The sequence below is a fragment of the Chiloscyllium plagiosum genome, unplaced genomic scaffold (genome assembly GCF_037043375.1).
Source record: "Chiloscyllium plagiosum isolate Xiang-an unplaced genomic scaffold, Cpla_swu_hap1 HiC_scaffold_45, whole genome shotgun sequence".
Classification (NCBI taxonomy): Eukaryota; Metazoa; Chordata; class Chondrichthyes; order Orectolobiformes; family Hemiscylliidae; genus Chiloscyllium; species Chiloscyllium plagiosum.
Window position 1 is genome coordinate 9,067,645 of NW_028270183.1, and position 19,075 is coordinate 9,086,719.

Sequence of the window (19,075 nt, forward strand, 5' to 3'; positions counted from 1 at the left end):
CTGTGTTCTGCAGATCAGGTTTTATCTGATTGTGCTCCTGTGAAGTCCTTGGCCTGTTTTACTGTATGAAAGGTGCAATGCAAATGCACATTGTTGATTCAAGGAAATATGATGGTTCAGAAGGAAATCACTCGGTCCATCATGGCTTTGTCAGCACAATCTTGTCCAGCTCTATTATCTAGTGCCAATCTCCTGCCTTTTCTCCATATGCCTGCAGACCTCTTTTATCCAAAAACCCACCTAATGCCCTGTCAGATGCCTTAGTTGAGCCTCCCTCCATTTGGAAATCTGGAAAATATTTGGAAACCTGATTCAAATATTAATTAATCTTTGAGGCCACAAGTCCTGAATAGCCAGAATTAGGGAAGCGCACAGAAAGAATCATTCTCCAGACAATCTTAATCCGAAGGAAAGAGAAGACATTGGACCCAAAATTCCTGTATCAGATATACAAAACTGTAACATAATGATAATGAGTCTGCTGTCCTGAAGTGATGCTACTGCTAAGTAACTGGTTTTAGTAATCTTCATTTGAGTCTGGTGTAAAGTGCTACACCTAGCAGCTAATGTTTAAAGTTTACCTTTTGGATTCAGGGTTAAATTAATGCACTGTCTGCTCTTCCAGTTTGATGTTTTATAAAAATACCTCACAGCCCTACTTCACAGAAATGCAATTACTCCCAGGCATATTTATTGCTCATCCAGCTTTGTTCAAATAGAGTAATCTGGTTGTTGTCACTTCACTGTTTGTGAAAACTTACTGTGTGCAATTTGCTGCTGTGTGTCCTGTATTACACCAGTTCAGAAATACTTAATTTGTGAAGCAAAATGGGGATGTCCTTGTGTTTATGCAACATGCCATAGAAATGCCAAGTCTTCCTTTCTTCCTGAAACACATTCATATCAAAATGTAGGTGGCAAGGCGACCACATGAGAGAGGTTCAGGGCCCCAGAGAGTTGCTCAGTCCCGATTCTTGCTTTGGTGTTTACAGATGGCAGAGACTGTTGGCTTCATGTGCTCACAATGCCGCTGGTAGCTGGCGTGGCTATTGTGTGGGAGAAGCAGAGCGGAATGGAGGTCAGCGCCAACAACAAAACATGCAAATCATGGTTTCAGTCTGCACCAAAAAAAAACTCCATCGATCCTCCCCTCTCCTCTCCCATAGGCACTGGCTCCTTAAGTGGAGACAGTTCCCATTTTGAACAGTATTTCGTAACTTCAAGAGTGCGCGTTAGTCATGTGGCAGCAATTTTTTCTTTAGAAAGGCAAATGTTGTTAACTTTTCTTTTGTTGCAATGGGATGGCCAAGTATGGTGTTTATTGGATTGTAACTGGACTAACCACGTTGTGTCATCCAAATGAGTGTTCACCAATTAATAACAGCAAAGCAACCAGACTTGCCAGTCTGCTGAGAGTACAGAGAATATAACGTGCCTGTGTAACTCTGTAAATGTAAGAATTCGAGAGAAAGAGAGACAAAGGGAATCAGGTTGGCTTACCGCTTTTTAAAAAAGAGAGATGAATACGACAGTCCCATTGTAATACCTTTCAGTAAGCAATACCTGAGTGCTTTCAGAATCTACCTGCTGAAGAATAAAATTGGTTAAGCATGTTCATTAACAGCAAGGAATTCTAATAGTAGAGCAGGGCACTGTGACTCAGGGTGGTATAAGAAGGGTGAGGGTCCTGTGACACTGGGTGGTACTGAGTGGGTGAGGGCCCTATGACAGTCTGGGTAGGGCCCTGTGACACAGGTTGGGCGAGGGTCATGTCACAGAGGGTGGTACACACACAATTTGTTATTGATGTCACAATATCATAGCAGGAAATGTGAAGATCCTCCTGTTGTCCTTCCATCATGCCCCTGCCTCCTTCACCTTGATCCCTTCTCTCACTTCTTCCAGAATTGCTTTGAATTATTGAATCAGGCCTACATTACCCCCAGTTGATGTTGGCCATTGGTCTGTGATGGACTCATCTGGAAGTATTTGAATTGTCAGGATTCATCTGAGATGAGTAATCTCTTCACCCAGAAAGTGGTGATCCTGTACCACAGTAAATAGCTGAGGCCAGAACTTTGCATGTTTTCAAGGAATTAATCATTGGTGTTAGGAGTATAGGGATGAAACTGTATGTGGTGAAAGTGGGAGCAGGGTGCTGAGTTGAGTGATTAGCCATGTTCATATTGAAATGCAGAGTAGGCTTGAAAGGCTCAGAGAAAGTGAGGACTGCAGATGCTGGAGAGTCAGAGTCAAAAAGTGTGGCGCTGGAATAGCATAGCGGGTCAGGCGGCATCCGAGGAGCAGTAGAGTTGATGTTTCTGGCATAAGCCCTTCCTCAACCTTCAAAAGGCTGAATGGCCTATTCCTCCTATTTTCTACGTTTCTGTCTCCATCTCCTTTGGGTCAGAAAAGGGTGGTCTACCAGGGTACCTTGTCTGAGTGCTATCAAGTGACTCCTTTCTGCAATGTGCATGTCCAGCAAAATCACAAACATTGAGTAGTCTGGCTGGGGTCAACAAGCCAGCATGTCCTTGATGGTAGACGTGTGAAGGGTAGAAAGGAATTGGAGCTTCTACTTTTATGGCATAATTTTGTGAATGAAGGATTCTTCTGACCCAGTGCAAGTGTTCCTTCCTCTGAGCCAGAACGTCTGAGCTCCAATCCCACCTAGCCCGAGTGTATGTCACAGCAGGTGATTGAAATTACTACTCTTTGGTTAATATATTCCAGTTGCTAACTAAAATTGATTGATCTGTTGATTGATTGACCATTTACTCTATATGACTGATCTTCCCATGGATTAGGTTCAGAGCCCTTGGGACAACAGTGAACCATGACCCCTCCCCCCCCCCCCAGATGAGAATCAGAGAGTGATCTTTACTAAATGAAAATCAGCGGTGTGAAACGATAGCCTCCTCACTTGCTGAGATAAAGTTATCAATCTGATACTAGGATCCTCACCACCTTTTACAGATGCAAAATAGAAAGCATTCTATCCTGATGCATAATGGCCTGGTACAGTAACTGCTCTGCCCAGGACCGTAGGGAACTACAGAATGTTGTGTCACAGCCCAGACCACCACGGAAGCCAATCTTCCATCCACGGACTCCATTTACACTTCTTGTTGCCACAGAACAACAGCCAACTTCATCGAAGACCCCTCCCATCCCAGTGATGCTCTTCCATCAAGTAGGAGATACAGAAGCTTGAACACATCCAACAGGTTCAAGAACAGCTTCTTCCATGCTGTTAATAGACTGACAAGTTTATTTGCAAGTACTAGCTTTCAGAGTGCTGCTCCTTCATCTGTTACCTGATGAAGGAGCAGCGCTCTGAAAGCTAGTGCTTCCAAGTAAGCCTGTTGGACTGTAACCTGGTGTTGTGTGACTTTTAACTTTGTCCACCCCAGTCCAACACCAGCATCTCAACATCGTGGCTAATAGACTGATGAATGGACTTTCTAACTTCATATAATGTTACAAGTCACATGGCACCACATTATAGTCCAACACATTTGTTTGAAATGGAGCACTGCTGCTTCACCTGATGAAAGAGCCGCACTCCAAAAGCTTGTGATTTCAAATAGACCTGTTGGACTATAACCTGGTGTCATGTGACTTCTGACCTTGTCCACTTGAGTCCAACACCAGCAACTGCACATCAAATAACATTGATGCACCTCCTGTGCAGTGTAACCTGTATGCCTGACTCTATCTAAGCACCCTATGATCGGAGTGTCCTTGCTTACTATGATCTACCTATACTGCTTGCAAACAAAGCTTTACTTAGATACACATGACTACAATAAATCAAATCTCAAAGTGTAATGATTAGAACCAGGTTGACCTTATTGACTGTGAGGTCATTGATTGGCCCAGGTTAACAACCCCAATCAGGAAAGCCCTGGCTGACAAATATGGTGCCTTTGAAAAAAAGAAATGCAAACAGGAGGGAAAAAAAGAATATGAACAGGAGAATTGCTTGGCCGAGGCTTTGCTTGTCATTGGTTCATTGGCCGCACTGGTTTCTTTTCTGGTGGTGCAATGTTAATAAAGTCTAACCAGGAGATTGAGTCTCCTCAGTGTAGAGCACTGCCTGTGAGCTGGCTAGTGCTACAGTCAGTGTGTTTAAAAGAAAAATATGGTGCCTTTCAGCAGGAGCCTTCTCTCCCTGACTGGTTGGAGCATTCGTCAAATTGTAGCAAGGCAAGTTCACCACAAAACCGGTCTAACTTCCATGATAAATATGGCAATGCTGTCCTTTTGGGAGGACTAACATTCTGTGTCATCGTTCGGCGTTATGTTTCAATACAGACTGGCAAAACATGGAACTTTTCTCCCGTTGGCAAGATCACCCCTCAAAAATGGAGAGAGGATCAAACGGATGGACCAAGTGTGTGCAAAATAGGAGTATAGAGTCTGAATTGCATATTAGTCCTGCCTTCTGCAAAGACTACCTATGGAAAATGGATTTCATAATTAATAAATAATAGAAATTTGAAAAAAATTTATAACCAGGAGATGATGATCTCCTCAGTTCAGGCGACTGACTCCAAGCTGGCTGGCCACAGGCAGTGTACTGTGCAAAAGTAAATGAAGGGTGACTTGGCGACGAGATACCAGCCTCTGTGCAGTTATTTCACAAATCTTGGTCTGTAGAGTGGACGCTGCTCTATAATGTGTAGCATTGTTTGTGTCTGTACAGAAGTGTATAAAATTTTTGTACTGAGGTCCCAGTGGAGGAGATTGGATGCGCAGAGGCTTGTCCAGAATCTGTTTGGCAAGGGCCATGCTCCCTGTGGTAATTCAAAGCCTGCCATTTGACAGAGAGTATTTGTCGTGAGGTACTTGCTGGTGACTGCCAATGCTGGACTGTTGGGGTTGCATTTTTTTTTTGAATGAGACATTAAATGAAGGCACTGCCCTGGATGTAAAGCATTTAACCACTATTTCAATGAAAAAACAGAATTCTGTCAAGTATCCAGGCCAACATGTATCCCTCATAAGCACCACCTTGAGGGCAACTAGGGATGAGTGCTAAATCAGTTCCATTTGTTCCTTCTACCCTGTCTGCAGCATAACGAAACACAATTTTCCACCCCCTTCCAGTTCTAAAGTGTGATACCAGACTCAAAACATTAACTCTGTTTCTCACTCCGTAGGTGTTGTCAGATTTGCTGAGTGTCTCCAGGACTTTTTATTATATACAAAAGTAAAAACAATGCTGGCCAGACCAGCAAGACCCACATTTCCTCAACAAATAAAACAAAGCTAAAAGTCAAGATTTTGCCATTTATCGCATTTCTGGTTATGTGAATTTGCAAAGTACCCTCTATGGTTTTGGTGGGGTCCGGGGGCGGGGGAAGGCAGTGGTGGTGGGATTTGTTTAAACGCACAACCTGGTTAAATTGTGTTGCACAGCTGCATACATGCAGTTGCTTAAAGGTGCTGACTTTGGGTGGGCACACAGTTTCAAGGCTATATCTAACTAAGTTACTTAAATGAATGCAAAGCGCTGGAACTTCCTGAGGTTTTGTAAATTGCTGTATAAATGCAAGTCTGTTTTTCTTTAGACTGTAATGGAATGCAGGACTTTGAATGGTTAAGTTGCTTCTTGTTTGTGATTCATGATTATATCATGTTTTGTTGTTGCGTAATTCCTGTGTGCAATAGGGGACATCATCTGTCAACATTTTGCAAACGTTTATGCAAAGCTCCTTTAAGGAGAATCTGTGTTGCACTAAGACATGGGAAGTTGTGCAATTCTTTTGTGATTTTCTCAAGTCAGCAGAACTGTGTGGTGGGAAAGTCTCTTATTTTCTTCTGCTGTTTATTCAACTGAACTCTGTTCTAATTACTGGATTGGTCTTTCTGTTCCAGCCTGATGTGTCTCAGTTTGGGTTTTACCTGTGACTACAGGAATGAGTCTGAAGCAAGTACAGTGGCGAAAGAAACATTTAGCACATTCCTCTGTTGCCTCTAACTCCAATCCCCACAAAACTATTTGTTTCTCCCTGGTTTTCTTCCCTATTCAGTAGAGGGTACAGACTCTTTTAACATTTGGGGCAACATCAAACCATGTTACTCCACTGTAGTGATGGAATGCTGCAGAGTTAGGGAAGATGGAGGAGAGACAAGCAGTTCAGACATTAAATCCAGACCCTGTCTTCCCATTCAGGGGGATGTAAAAGTTTCCTGGGCCCTGTTTGAAAAGAGTTCTCCCCTCACAGCGAAGGTCCTGGAATTTATTCCCTTGGCTAATGGTCTAAGAGCTTCATCCCTAACAGCATTGTTGGTTTACCTACACCTGCTGTGGTTCAAGAAAGCAGCTCACCACCACCTTCTCAAAGGGCAACAAATGCTGCAGTATCCAGCGAATGAATGAATAATAAAACTAAAACAAGTAATCTGGTCATTATTACATTGTTGCTTGTTTTAGAGAGCCTCCTGTGTGCAAATTGACTGTGAGTTACTTGTATTAAATATTTATTAAATACTAAAACACAAAGTACATAATTGGTTGCAAAATACTTTGGAATATCTGAGGGTCATGAAAGGCATAACATAAATGGAAGTCTTTCTTTAAAAGGGATATGGTTACTTTGTTGGTTGCATATAAAAGATGCTGTGTAATCTGGTCAGTCTGAAGCAGCCACCTGTATTTAGGGTTGTTCTTTTTCCCAGAATTGAGGCTTGAGGCTGAAGTGCAGTTCAAGGTTAAGATTGTAAACAGTCGGTTTCTTTGTTTCTGAAGGCTTCACAATGGATGACTTTGTGCAAGCATTTTAAAAGCATTTTACTCGTATTACTTATATATTTAATTGTAAAATAACATGAACAAAACATTCCCCTTTTGAGTGGCTCCAGGCTTTATACAAAATCTGAAATGAAGTGTTCCATCTGATAGCTGTATATTGAGCAGGCGTACCTGACCAATTGTTACTTAATTATGGATTGCAGATGCCATGGTTAGGGGTGTTTGTGTGGCTGAATGGAAAGTACACAAGCTGCCCATTTCTCCACCTGTCCAAGGTGTGGAGTTTGGTCTCTCTCCTTCCTTCATGCACCATAATGCTGTACTGGGCTGAGAAATCATATCAAAACTTATGCCTACAAATCTTGAGGTTGATGTTCTGAAAGAATGATCCAGTGCTGAAGGAGACCATTCAGCCTATTGTGCTTGTGCTGGGTCTTTGTTCCAGCCAAATCTCCTGCTCTCCCTTTGTAGCGATGTACATGTTTGCCCTTTCAAGTGGTTATCCAGTTTTCAATATTGCTGTTGACACCCCAACTCGGCAGTGTATTCCAGCTTACAACTCCATTTTATTTTAAAGAAAAAGTATTCTTGAGTTGTCTGTGGTTATTTTGTCAATTATTTTAAAGCAGTGCCTTCTGGCTGCCTGTCATCTGGCACTCATTACGTATTCTTTGAAAGCCCTTTATGATCTTGAACAATTGTATCATAAGACCTTAAAATATCAGAGCAATATTAACCCATTTGGTCCAACAAGTCTGCTCCTCTATTTTATCATGGCTGCTTTATTTCTCAACCCCATTCTCCTGCCTTTCCCCAATAACCCTTAATCCTCTTAAAAAATCAAGAAACTGCCTATTTCTATCTTGGCTTGGCTTCTATTGAAATCACCTCTTAAACTTTTTCATCTTGTATTGCTGGGTCCTTCCAGCCTGTTCTAGCCCCTTGATAAATACTTTATATTTCTTGTTGGATATAAAAATGAGAATTTTAGCATCTAAACTCTCAGCAGTTTTGTCTGAAATTCCACCTCTGCACATTTAACAGCAGAATTAATCATTTAAAATTACTAGGTTAAAGTTACAAGAGGAATTTGGGGCAAAAACTTGGACTCCAGCAGTCTATGGCCTAATTTCAGGGTCAATGTTTTTTGTTGGCATGCAAGTAATTTTGGATTTATCACTTGTGGAGTCAGTTTCCAAAACATAGGAGGAACAATTGATCACTGTCTGATTTTAGTTTTAATCAGTGTTGGAGAAAATTGATACACTGTAGGTTCAATGGGCAGAATGTTCTCCTTGTATCTTACTTCATCTGTTTCTAGTATTACTGCTGGTTATCAGTGCTGGATTATTATGTTGTGAATCTAAAATGATTAACAATTCCTACCCCCTTCAGTTTTGACATTTTTGCATTTTATGGTGACAATGCATGAAGACACATTTGATCTTCATTCACCATCTTCCCCAAACAGTCTGACAGAAAGGAGAAACTCAACAGGTCCAATAGTGATCTGGATTTGCTGCTTATTCACAGCACTAGAATACATGACACTGAACTAAGGGTTTCAGGATTTGTTGGAGATTTCCTTTATAATCAGTGCTTATGAGAAAGAAAATGACATCGTTCACCTGCAAACAATATTGCTTTTAGATTTTGGCACATATCTCTGCTCTTACTTTCTTACGACCAATTAAACTCAGTTTATTCTGCTTTAATCTTATCACTGCTATGACTGAAGTTATTTTCTTCCAGTCTTTTCATCTGTGTGATGAGAATTGATCAACCCATGATAGACTGCTAGTCGAATTAATATTGTTCTACACATACATATCTTAGAGGGTGAAGTGGAAACAAAGCAATTAATCACATCATTAATTATTTACTGTCTGCAAAACACTTCGGAGCTTCTTGAAGTGGTTAGAGGTGCTATTTAAATGCAGGTTGTTTTCTTAGATTGCTTTAGGCCACCTGACTATGAGATGTATTCTGCGTAGAATATGAAAGCAATGACTCATGCCTGCAATTAGGGTATGGATAAGTCAGTCAGAGGATCCAGCTCCCTCTGTTCTCAATCTGTCTCGAGAGATCAGCCTTATCTAGAGGACTAGAGTTTAATTCTTGTTTCAGGAGAGATTGTATGCCTCATGTACAATCATCAGGCGCTAGTGTTATTTTTAAGAGAGAAATGGAGGGAGATTGTACACCACTGCCCCACATACAATCACCCGGCTGCAGTGTTATTTTTAAGGGAGAAATGGAGGGAAGCTGATAGTAGTATAACTACAGTCAAGTTTCAGAAAAGCTGTTGTTGGAGCTGTACAGAACTTTGAAGTCACAGCTGGAGTAATTGTGTGTAGTTCTGGTCACCGCACAATGGGAAGGATGTGATTGTACTGGAGGGGCTGCAGAGGAGATTTGCCAGGACATTGTCTTTTTATCTTTGTAGAGAGGCTGGATAGGCTTAGATTGTCATTTTTGGAGCAGAGAAAGTTGAGGGGGATGGAATCTGATTGAGATGTGTATGAATATGAAGGGCACAGACAGGGTGGATAGAAAGTGGCTATTCCTTTTAGTTGAAGGAGAAAGTGAGGACTGCAGATGCTGGAGATCAGAGCTGAAAATGTGTTGCTGGAAAAGCGCAGCAGGTCAGGCAGCATCCAAGGAGCAGGAGAATCGACATTTCGGGCATGAGCTACTTGACCTGCTGCGCTTTTCCAGCAACACAAGTAGCTCATGCCTGAAATGTCGATTCTCCTGCTCCTTGGATGCTGCCTGACCTGTTGCGCTTTTCCAGCAACACATTTTCAGCTCTTTTAGTTGAAGGGTCAATAACAGGAGGCATGATTTTAAGCTAAAAGGTAGGAGAGGGAATTTGAGGAAAAAATGTTTTGTCTACCTGGGCGGCCTGAATGAGTTGGAGGCCTGAAGGGTCTGTTTCCGTGCTGTACACCTCTATGACTCTATGTCTAGAGGTTGGTGGAAATCTGAAATGGTTGCATGGGAGGGCAATGGAAGCGGGAAACCTCACAATAATTTGAAGTACTGGATAAACACTTGAAATGTCTTAGTATTGAAGGCTATGGGTCAAGTGCTGCAAAGTGGGACTATGTAGATTTAGAGTAATTGAGAAAACTCAATGGGCTGAAGGGCCTTTTCAGTACTGTATGACTCAGAGGTTGAAATGCAGTTAATGGTTATCATATAAATGGTTCCTGTTCAAAATGTCTCTATGCTATCTGAGATATGCATTACAGATATTTTCTAATCAACCTGTTCAGAAATGTTATTACACAACTCCAAAGCAAGATGGGACTTGAACATGGGTTAGCTGGCTCAGAGGTATGGACATTACCATTGTACTATAAGAGTGCCTGATACATGCATTATATTAAAATATCTTCACTTAGATACATGTGTGTAGTGTGCATGTCATTTGAATCTCTGATCATGTATATGTTATGCAGTAGAATCTTACAAATTACATTTGGTGTAAATAAGTTTACCTTATTTAGAAAAAATAGTCATTCTGCATTTTTCTGGACCCTATAATTTAGTACTGATGATTCAGTGAGGAACTTGTGTTTATTGAGCACATGATGCACTCTAGGTTTTCATCACTGCAACACCCACATTGGCTAAGAGTTGGATAGCATTATTTGCTTAAAATTTTTTTTGATGGTATCTGCAATTTTCTCTCGTCTCCTCCCCCCCCCCCCCCCCTCTCCCTCAATTCTCTCTTTATTTTCTGTAGCATTCCCACAGAAAACTGTACTATCAGCCAGCCAAATGTTGAGTAGATTACGAGAGAGCTATCGCCTGGGGCTTGCTGTGCAGAGCGGACAGATTACAAATGGGAAGACGAGAAAATCTGTCATTGAAGTAATAAAACCAGAAAGGTGTTGTCATCAGCTGGAGGAGGTTTTTGGGTGGGTCAGTCTCCTGCAAGGAGTTACACTATTGCTCCATTAGATCAGCAACTGAAAGAATAACAAGGGAAGTCTTGCATTTCTATAGTGCTTTTCACAACCCAGATCATAAGCTCATCAATCCAAAAATACATATATTGGCTGTGTAGTCGCTGTTGTTATATAGTAAATGCAAAGCCAATTCAGCACAAAGTTCCCACACACAAACAAGATCAGAACACAGGAACTGGAGAAAATCAGTTAGCCCCATGAGACTGTTCCAATGCCATTCAATGAGATCATGGTTGATCTGTGACCTAACTCCATAAACGCACTTCTGCGCAAATACCCTTGATACCTTTTAGTTAACAAAAATCCATGCAATTTCACTTTGGAAGTTAACAATAGATCTAGCATTAGTGATCTTAGTAGAGGAATAGGCATTCTATAGGTCACCAAGGAAAATGCTGGATCTTTCAAATAATGCAACGAGAGAAAACGCTTTCTGACGCTAACCCGCCTCTTTTTTTTAAAATATGGAGACTACAAGATGATGGAATTAAAGATATCAAAAGAGGATCGACACTGTTGTCTAAGCAAGTTGAAAATTAAGTTAGCGTGGGCTGAGATTGAAAGCTACATTTGGTGAGGTGGAAAATTATGGGGGTGAGTACCTTCACCTCTGACTTTCATCTCTCCCTCCCCACCCCCTCCTACATCTCTCCCTCCCCACCCCCTCCTACATCTCTCCCTCCCCTCCCCCTCCCACATCTCTCTCCCTCACCTCCCTGTCCTACATCTCTCCCTCACCTCCCCCCCCCCCCCCCCAACATCTCCCTCACCTCCCCGTCCAACATCTTTCCCTCACCTCACCATCTCCCTCACCTTCCCCCTCCCGCATCTCTCTCCCTCACCTTCCCCCTCCCGCATCTCTCTCCCTCACCTTCCCCCTCCCGCATCTCTCTCCCTCACCTTCCCCCTCCCGCATCTCTCTCCCTCACCTTCCCCCTCCCGCATCTCTCTCCCTCACCTTCCCCCTCCCGCATCTCTCTCCCTCACCTTCCCCCTCCCGCATCTCTCTCCCTCACCTTCCCCCTCCCGCATCTCTCTCCCTCACCTTCCCCCTCCCGCATCTCTCTCCCTCACCTTCCCCCTCCCGCATCTCTCTCCCTCACCTTCCCCCTCCCGCATCTCTCTCCCTCACCTTCCCCCTCCCGCATCTCTCTCCCTCACCTTCCCCCTCCCGCATCTCTCTCCCTCACCTTCCCCCTCCCGCATCTCTCTCCCTCACCTTCCCCCTCCCGCATCTCTCTCCCTCACCTTCCCCCTCCCGCATCTCTCTCCCTCACCTTCCCCCTCCCGCATCTCTCTCCCTCACCTTCCCCCTCCCGCATCTCTCTCCCTCACCTTCCCCCTCCCGCATCTCTCTCCCTCACCTTCCCCCTCCCGCATCTCTCTCCCTCACCTTCCCCCTCCCGCATCTCTCTCCCTCACCTTCCCCCTCCCGCATCTCTCTCCCTCACCTTCCCCCTCCCGCATCTCTCTCCCTCACCTTCCCCCTCCCGCATCTCTCTCCCTCACCTTCCCCCTCCCGCATCTCTCTCCCTCACCTTCCCCCTCCCGCATCTCTCTCCCTCACCTTCCCCCTCCCGCATCTCTCTCCCTCACCTTCCCCCTCCCGCATCTCTCTCCCTCACCTTCCCCCTCCCGCATCTCTCTCCCTCACCTTCCCCCTCCCGCATCTCTCTCCCTCACCTTCCCCCTCCCGCATCTCTCTCCCTCACCTTCCCCCTCCCGCATCTCTCTCCCTCACCTTCCCCCTCCCGCATCTCTCTCCCTCACCTTCCCCCTCCCGCATCTCTCTCCCTCACCTTCCCCCTCCCGCATCTCTCTCCCTCACCTTCCCCCTCCCGCATCTCTCTCCCTCACCTTCCCCCTCCCGCATCTCTCTCCCTCACCTTCCCCCTCCCGCATCTCTCTCCCTCACCTTCCCCCTCCCGCATCTCTCTCCCTCACCTTCCCCCTCCCGCATCTCTCTCCCTCACCTTCCCCCTCCCGCATCTCTCTCCCTCACCTTCCCCCTCCCGCATCTCTCTCCCTCACCTTCCCCCTCCCGCATCTCTCTCCCTCACCTTCCCCCTCCCGCATCTCTCTCCCTCACCTTCCCCCTCCCGCATCTCTCTCCCTCACCTTCCCCCTCCCGCATCTCTCTCCCTCACCTTCCCCCTCCCGCATCTCTCTCCCTCACCTTCCCCCTCCCGCATCTCTCTCCCTCACCTTCCCCCTCCCGCATCTCTCTCCCTCACCTTCCCCCTCCCGCATCTCTCTCCCTCACCTTCCCCCTCCCGCATCTCTCTCCCTCACCTTCCCCCTCCCGCATCTCTCTCCCTCACCTTCCCCCTCCCGCATCTCTCTCCCTCACCTTCCCCCTCCCGCATCTCTCTCCCTCACCTTCCCCCTCCCGCATCTCTCTCCCTCACCTTCCCCCTCCCGCATCTCTCTCCCTCACCTTCCCCCTCCCGCATCTCTCTCCCTCACCTTCCCCCTCCCGCATCTCTCTCTGCAAAGGGACATAAGTAGTATAGATGAGTGGTCAAAGGTCTGACAAATGGAATATAATGTGAAGTCCTCCATTTCTGTAGGAATAATTGTAAATAGGACTATTACTTGAATGGTAAAAAATTGTGGCACGCTGCTGTGCAGAGGGACCTGGTTGTCCTTGTGCATGAATCACAGAAGGTCGGTCTGCAGGTACAACAGGTAATTACGAGGGCAAATGGAATTTTGTCCTTCATTGCTAAAGGGATTGAGTTTAAAAGCAGGGAGGTTATGTTGCAGCTGTACAGGGCACTGGTGAGGTCACATCTAGAGTACTGTGTGCAGGTTTGGTCTCCTTACCTGAGAAAGGATGGACTGGCGCTGGAGGGGGTGCAGAGGAGGTTCACGAGGTTGGTTCCAGAGTTGAGGGGGTTGGCTTATGAGGAGAGACTGAGATTGTATTCATTGGAATTCAGAAGAATGAGGGAGAAATCTTATAGAAACATATAAAATTATGAAGGGAATGGATCAGATAGAAGTAGAGAGGTTGTTTCCAATGGTGGGTTAAACTAGGACAAGAGGGCACAGCCTCAAAATTAAGGGGAGCAGATTTAGGACTGAGTTGAGGAGGAACTTATTCACCAGAATACGTGGAATTCCCTGCCCAGTGAAGTAGTTGAGGCTTTCTCAATAAACATATTTAAAGCTAGGATAGATAATTTTTTTGAATAGTAAAGGAATTAAGGGTTATGGTGAGGGGGTGGGTAAGTGGAGCTGAGTCCATGAAAAGATTAGCCGTGATCTTATTAAATGGTGGAGCAGGCTCGAGGGGCCAGACGGCCTACTCCTGCTCCTCGTTCTTATGTTTGTCCCTTCCTCCAGTCTCTCCCTTCTTTCACAATCCTTCCCTCATTATCTTCCTTCTGGGAAAGGTTGTCCTTGTCAACCTTGCCCATGGTTAATGCATCCCAACTTTCTTTTTCTGCTAAAGGATCCTTGCACCCCAACACTGAAAATGGAACCCACTTAGTAACATGAAAACTGTATCAACTGAGATCTCATGTGCACTTACAGAAACTGCAGAAATATCTGGTAGTGAGATGTGAAGCAAGGGAGTGGGCATAAAATTTAAATATTTGTCTAAAATTCTTCGCGATTTCCTGCAAAAAGGTCTTGTGGCACCAGTGGGTATTGCCCCTATCTCTGAGCCAGGACCTCCAGCTTCAAGTCCTCACAACAACCTCCCCGTGTTAAAAGATGCCGCATATAGGTATTTGCCATGAACTGTACTTGGTGCCAAGTGTCCTCTTCAAGGGAGTAGAAGTAAAGGTTAAGTTGCCCTAGTCCTAAAGGACCACAGAGCTGCACTCTGAGAAAGAGAAAGACAAATGCTGATGAATTTAATGTGAGCGTCGCCATACCTCAAGTGAGGGGAGAGATTGTGAAGGAGAGTGGAGTCATAGAGATGTACAGCATGGAAACAGACCCTTTGGTCCCTCCAAATCCCTTCCTATTCATATACCCATCCAAATGCCTCTTAAATGTTGCAATTGTACCAGCCTCCACCACTTCCTCTGGCAGCTCATTCCATACCCATACCACCCTCTGTGGAAAAGCTGCCCAGTAGGTCTCTTTTATATCTTTCCCCTCTCACCCTAAACCTATGCCTGCTCGTTCTGGACCCCAGGAAAAAGACTTTGTCTATTTACCCTATCCAAGCCCCTCATAATTTTGTAAACCTCTATAAGATCACCCCTCAGCCTCCGACGCTCCATGGAAAACAGCCCCAGCCTGTTCAGCCTCTCCCTGTAGCTCCGATCCTCCAACCCTGGCAACATCCTTGCAAATCTTTTCTGAACCCTTTCAAGTTTCACAACATCTTTCCAATAGGAAGGAGACCAGAATTGCATGCAATATTCCAACAGTGGCCTAACCAATATCCTGTACAGCCACAACATGACCTCCCAACTCCTGTTCTCAATACTCTGATCAATAAAGGAAAGCATCCCAAATGCCTTCTTCACTATCCTATCTACCTGTGACTCCACTTTCAAGGAGCTATGAATCTGTACTCCAAGGTGTCTTTGTTCAGCAACACTCCCTAGGACCTTACCATTAAGTGTATATGTCCTGCTAAGATTTGCTTTCCCAAAATGCAGCACCTCGCATTTATCTGAATTCAACTGCATCTGCCACTTCTCAGCCCATTAGCCCATCTGATCAAGATCCTGTTGGTAATCTGAGGTAACCCTCGTCGCTGTCCATTACACCTCCAAATTTGGTGTCAGCTGCAAACTCACTAACTGTACCTCTAGAATCTGAGATAATTGACCCCCTCCAGTTGGCTGGATGGCTGGTTTGTGATGCAGAGCGATGCCAGTAATGTGAGTTGTATTCCTAAACTGGCTGAAGTTACTGTGAAGCACTCTCCTTCTCAACCTCTCCCTGTCACTTGAGGCATGGTGGCCATCTGGTTAAACCACACCAGTCAAGGAATGAAAGTGAAAGTCAAAGATGGCAGCTTGAATAGACAGAAATGGTGTGATATCAGGAGAACTGTTCTTTTCCGAGTCCCCACCCACACTGCTTGAGCAGAGGGGCTGGTGCTGTTCAGCTGAAGTTGATTAACTGTGGCCGCATCCCCTGGCAGGCTCCCTGTCCTCACTGACCTGGCCTTATGACTTTAATTAGGAGTGTATGTAGGCAAATGGGAAAGTGGAAGTGCAATCGATTCTGTGACAGATGTATTAAAGGAAACCAGGTTTCAGGAATTCCATCAGGTCACCTATTTGGCAGAGTAAACTCTTTTCCATTCCATTCTGTGATTTTAGTCTGGTTAGTCTCAGTAACAAGATAAGACTCTCCTGAGGGGCACAATCTGACTGCACTGCCTGCAGGAAAACCCAGGGTTCACTGTGAGCACTGTAATCTGCTCAGTATCTGGTAAGCTTTAAATTTTAGTAAGGCTCGAATCTTTGCTTAAGTGAAAGCTCCTGTGTGACAATACTGTGCTGCCAGGCCAGAGTGTCTGAGCACAGCTTTTGCTGCTAGGACCAACCTATATCACCATTGTATATTACAGCATGTTTCATCCTTACCACTGGTGCTTGCTCACTGGTACACTGTATTGTCTGAGGGTTGTGTTTTTCAGGTGAAATATTAAAATGTTTGCTCTCATGCATATCAAAGGTCTGACGACCACTATTTTGAAGATGATCAGGTGAGTTCTAATCCACTTTAACTAGGCATTATTAACCCCTCAATGCCACTAGGACAGATTATCTGATTATTATGATATTACTGTTTGTGGAAACTTGCTGTACATGAATTGGCTGCCACATTACAATTGCATCTCCAGATTATTTGCTGCAAAATGTAATAAGAAGTCCTGAAGTCATGAATAGAAATGCAGGCCTGTTTTCTTCCTTCAGCATTAAACAGCAGTTTCCAAAAAATGTCCACAAATATCTGTACGTCTGACAAAATAAGACAATTAAACAGCCAGAGAGCTTCCAAACAATATTTAAACATGAATGATGCTACTGCTGTGTGTCGATCTCCCATCTTCTTATCACCTCAGACTTGACCTACTCCCAATCTATGTTGTCAGAAGGACTGTCTGATGGAACAGGGGTTGAGTCATGGCTATTGTTGAAACTCAAAATGACCTCATCTGAATGAAACTGGGAGCGGAAAATAGATTATTCTAACAGAAAGATTGGATTTTTGTCAGTTTTCTCTTGTTGTTTTTGGAGGTAGTTAAATGATTAAGGAATGTTTTTCTGGGTGGTCGTGGAATGTTATATTTAGCATGTAAACCATCCATCAAATGGTTGCAGTTTTGATTATTTTGTATGTGGGAGTGTAATTTAAGCCCATTTAAAGGTTGTTGATGCTAGGAAATGACTTCCTTATATTCCACATACATGAAGCTGATCCAGGTGATTTATAAACCTCTATATTAACCCTCTTAGATAGAAGGCATGTTGTGGGGGGAGAGTAAGGAGTGAAATTGTGGAACATGACCCTATCTGCGACATATGTACCCCTCCCGTTACCCTAATATTGCAGTATGAGAAAGTGGGATACTTCATGAACATATTTAATTCTGATTTTGTTTTTAGTGCAGATAGGAGCTGAGTTTTAAAATTTACCATTGTGTGGGTTTTTCAGGATTCAGAACATCCAGACAGTGTCCTTCCTGAAAACCTAATCCCTGAAGATAACCTTTAGGCCTTCCCTTCCTGAATTCAATCCAATTTAACCTCCAACTCTTTTGACTGGTGGATGTCTCCCACCTCCCAGCCTCCCCAAGTGGCCCCAACTGCAGCCTCTTGTGGTTGCAACTCCCTCTGGCCCACCAACCATCTACCCACTTGATCCTCTGCTGGAGAGCAGACATACAAATTATTGTTGGCATTCTACAGCCTTGGTTAAGCAAGATCTCCTTGTTTTTAGATTTCCCAAATGCTTGCCTGTTCTTGCCTCCATTCTCTCCCATCAGCTCAAATCTCCCTTTAGTCTGCCCCAAACAATGTTTTAATGCTGTCAGGTTGATGGTGCTCTCCTAGGATTAAGGTTAAAGAGTGATGTGGAGATTCAGAGGTGTGGAGAAGGAATTCTGGCTTACAAACGAAAAGCAAGACAGAAAATGCTGGAGTAATTAAAATCCAGGATGTGCAAGAGGCTAGAATTAGAGAAGTGCAGAAACCTGAGAGTGGTACAAGACAGGGTTATAGAGATAGGCAACTGGCAAGTGGGAGGCTTCCAAACTGAGATAATGAGAGTTCAGAAGCATTATGTTCTTGTTAGAGTGAAGGGTAAGATTGGTAAGAGTAGGGAACAACGGATGAATAAAGATACTGAGGCTCTGGTCAAGAGTAAGGAGTCATATATTAGGTATAGACTACTGAGATCAAGTGAATCTCTTGAAGAGTATAAGGGGTGGAGGGGCACTCTTAAGAGGGAAATCAGGAAAGCAAAAAGGGGATATGGGATGGCCTTGGCAGGTAAGGTTAAGGTTAATCCAGAGAGATTCTATAGGTATATTAAGAGCAACAAGGGAGAGAATAGGGCCCTTTTAAGATCAATGAGGTCATCCATGTGCAGAACCACAGGAAATGGGTGAGATACTAAATTAATGCTTCACGTCAGTTTTTACTGTGGAGAAAGAAATGGAGGCTAGCGAACTCGAGGAAATATACATTAATGCCTTGAAAACCACCCACCTTGCAGAAGAGGGAGTGCTGGAGGACTTAAAAAACATAAAGGTGGATAAATCTCTTGGACCTGATGTCCTCCAGTATGTTGTGGGACATTAGGGAGAAAATTGCGTGTCCCCTGGTAGAGATATGTGTATCATCTATAGCCATGGGTGAGGTGATGGAGGACTGGAGAGTGACTAATATTGTGCCTTTATTTAAGAAAGGCTTCTCCTTACAGCCTGGGAACTATGGACTGGTGAGTCTGACATCAGTGGTGGGTGAGTTTTTGGAGGGGATTCTGAGAGACAGAATTTACATGCATTTGACGAGACAAGGACTGATTAAGGTTGGTCATCGTGGCTTTGTGTGTGAGAAATTATGTCTCTCAAATTTTTTTTTGACGATGTAACCAAAACGTTTAACGAGGACAGATGGTAGACTGTATAAAGCCTTTGACAAGGTTCCATGTGGTAGACTAATTGTAAAGCTAGATCACATGATATTCAGGGAGAGCTTGCGAATTGGATACAAAATTGTCTTGTTCGTAAGAGACAGAAGATGGTGGTGGAGGGTTGTTTTTTGGATTGGAGGTCTGTGATCAGTGGTTTTCCACAATTAATGGTTGGTCCTAGGTTGTGTTGTAGAACCGAGAGACCTAGGGTTTCAGG

At 44.3% G+C, this 19,075-nt stretch overlaps 1 protein-coding gene and 1 pseudogene across 3 annotated transcripts in view; both read left to right on the forward strand.

The window, feature by feature from the left end:
- The window catches only part of notch3 (notch receptor 3), a 292,195-nt gene that overhangs the window by 137,112 nt on the left and 136,008 nt on the right, over positions 1-19,075 (forward strand). The window lies entirely within an intron of this gene.
- LOC148136389 (cytochrome c oxidase subunit 7B, mitochondrial pseudogene) lies at positions 4,145-4,419 on the forward strand (annotated as a pseudogene).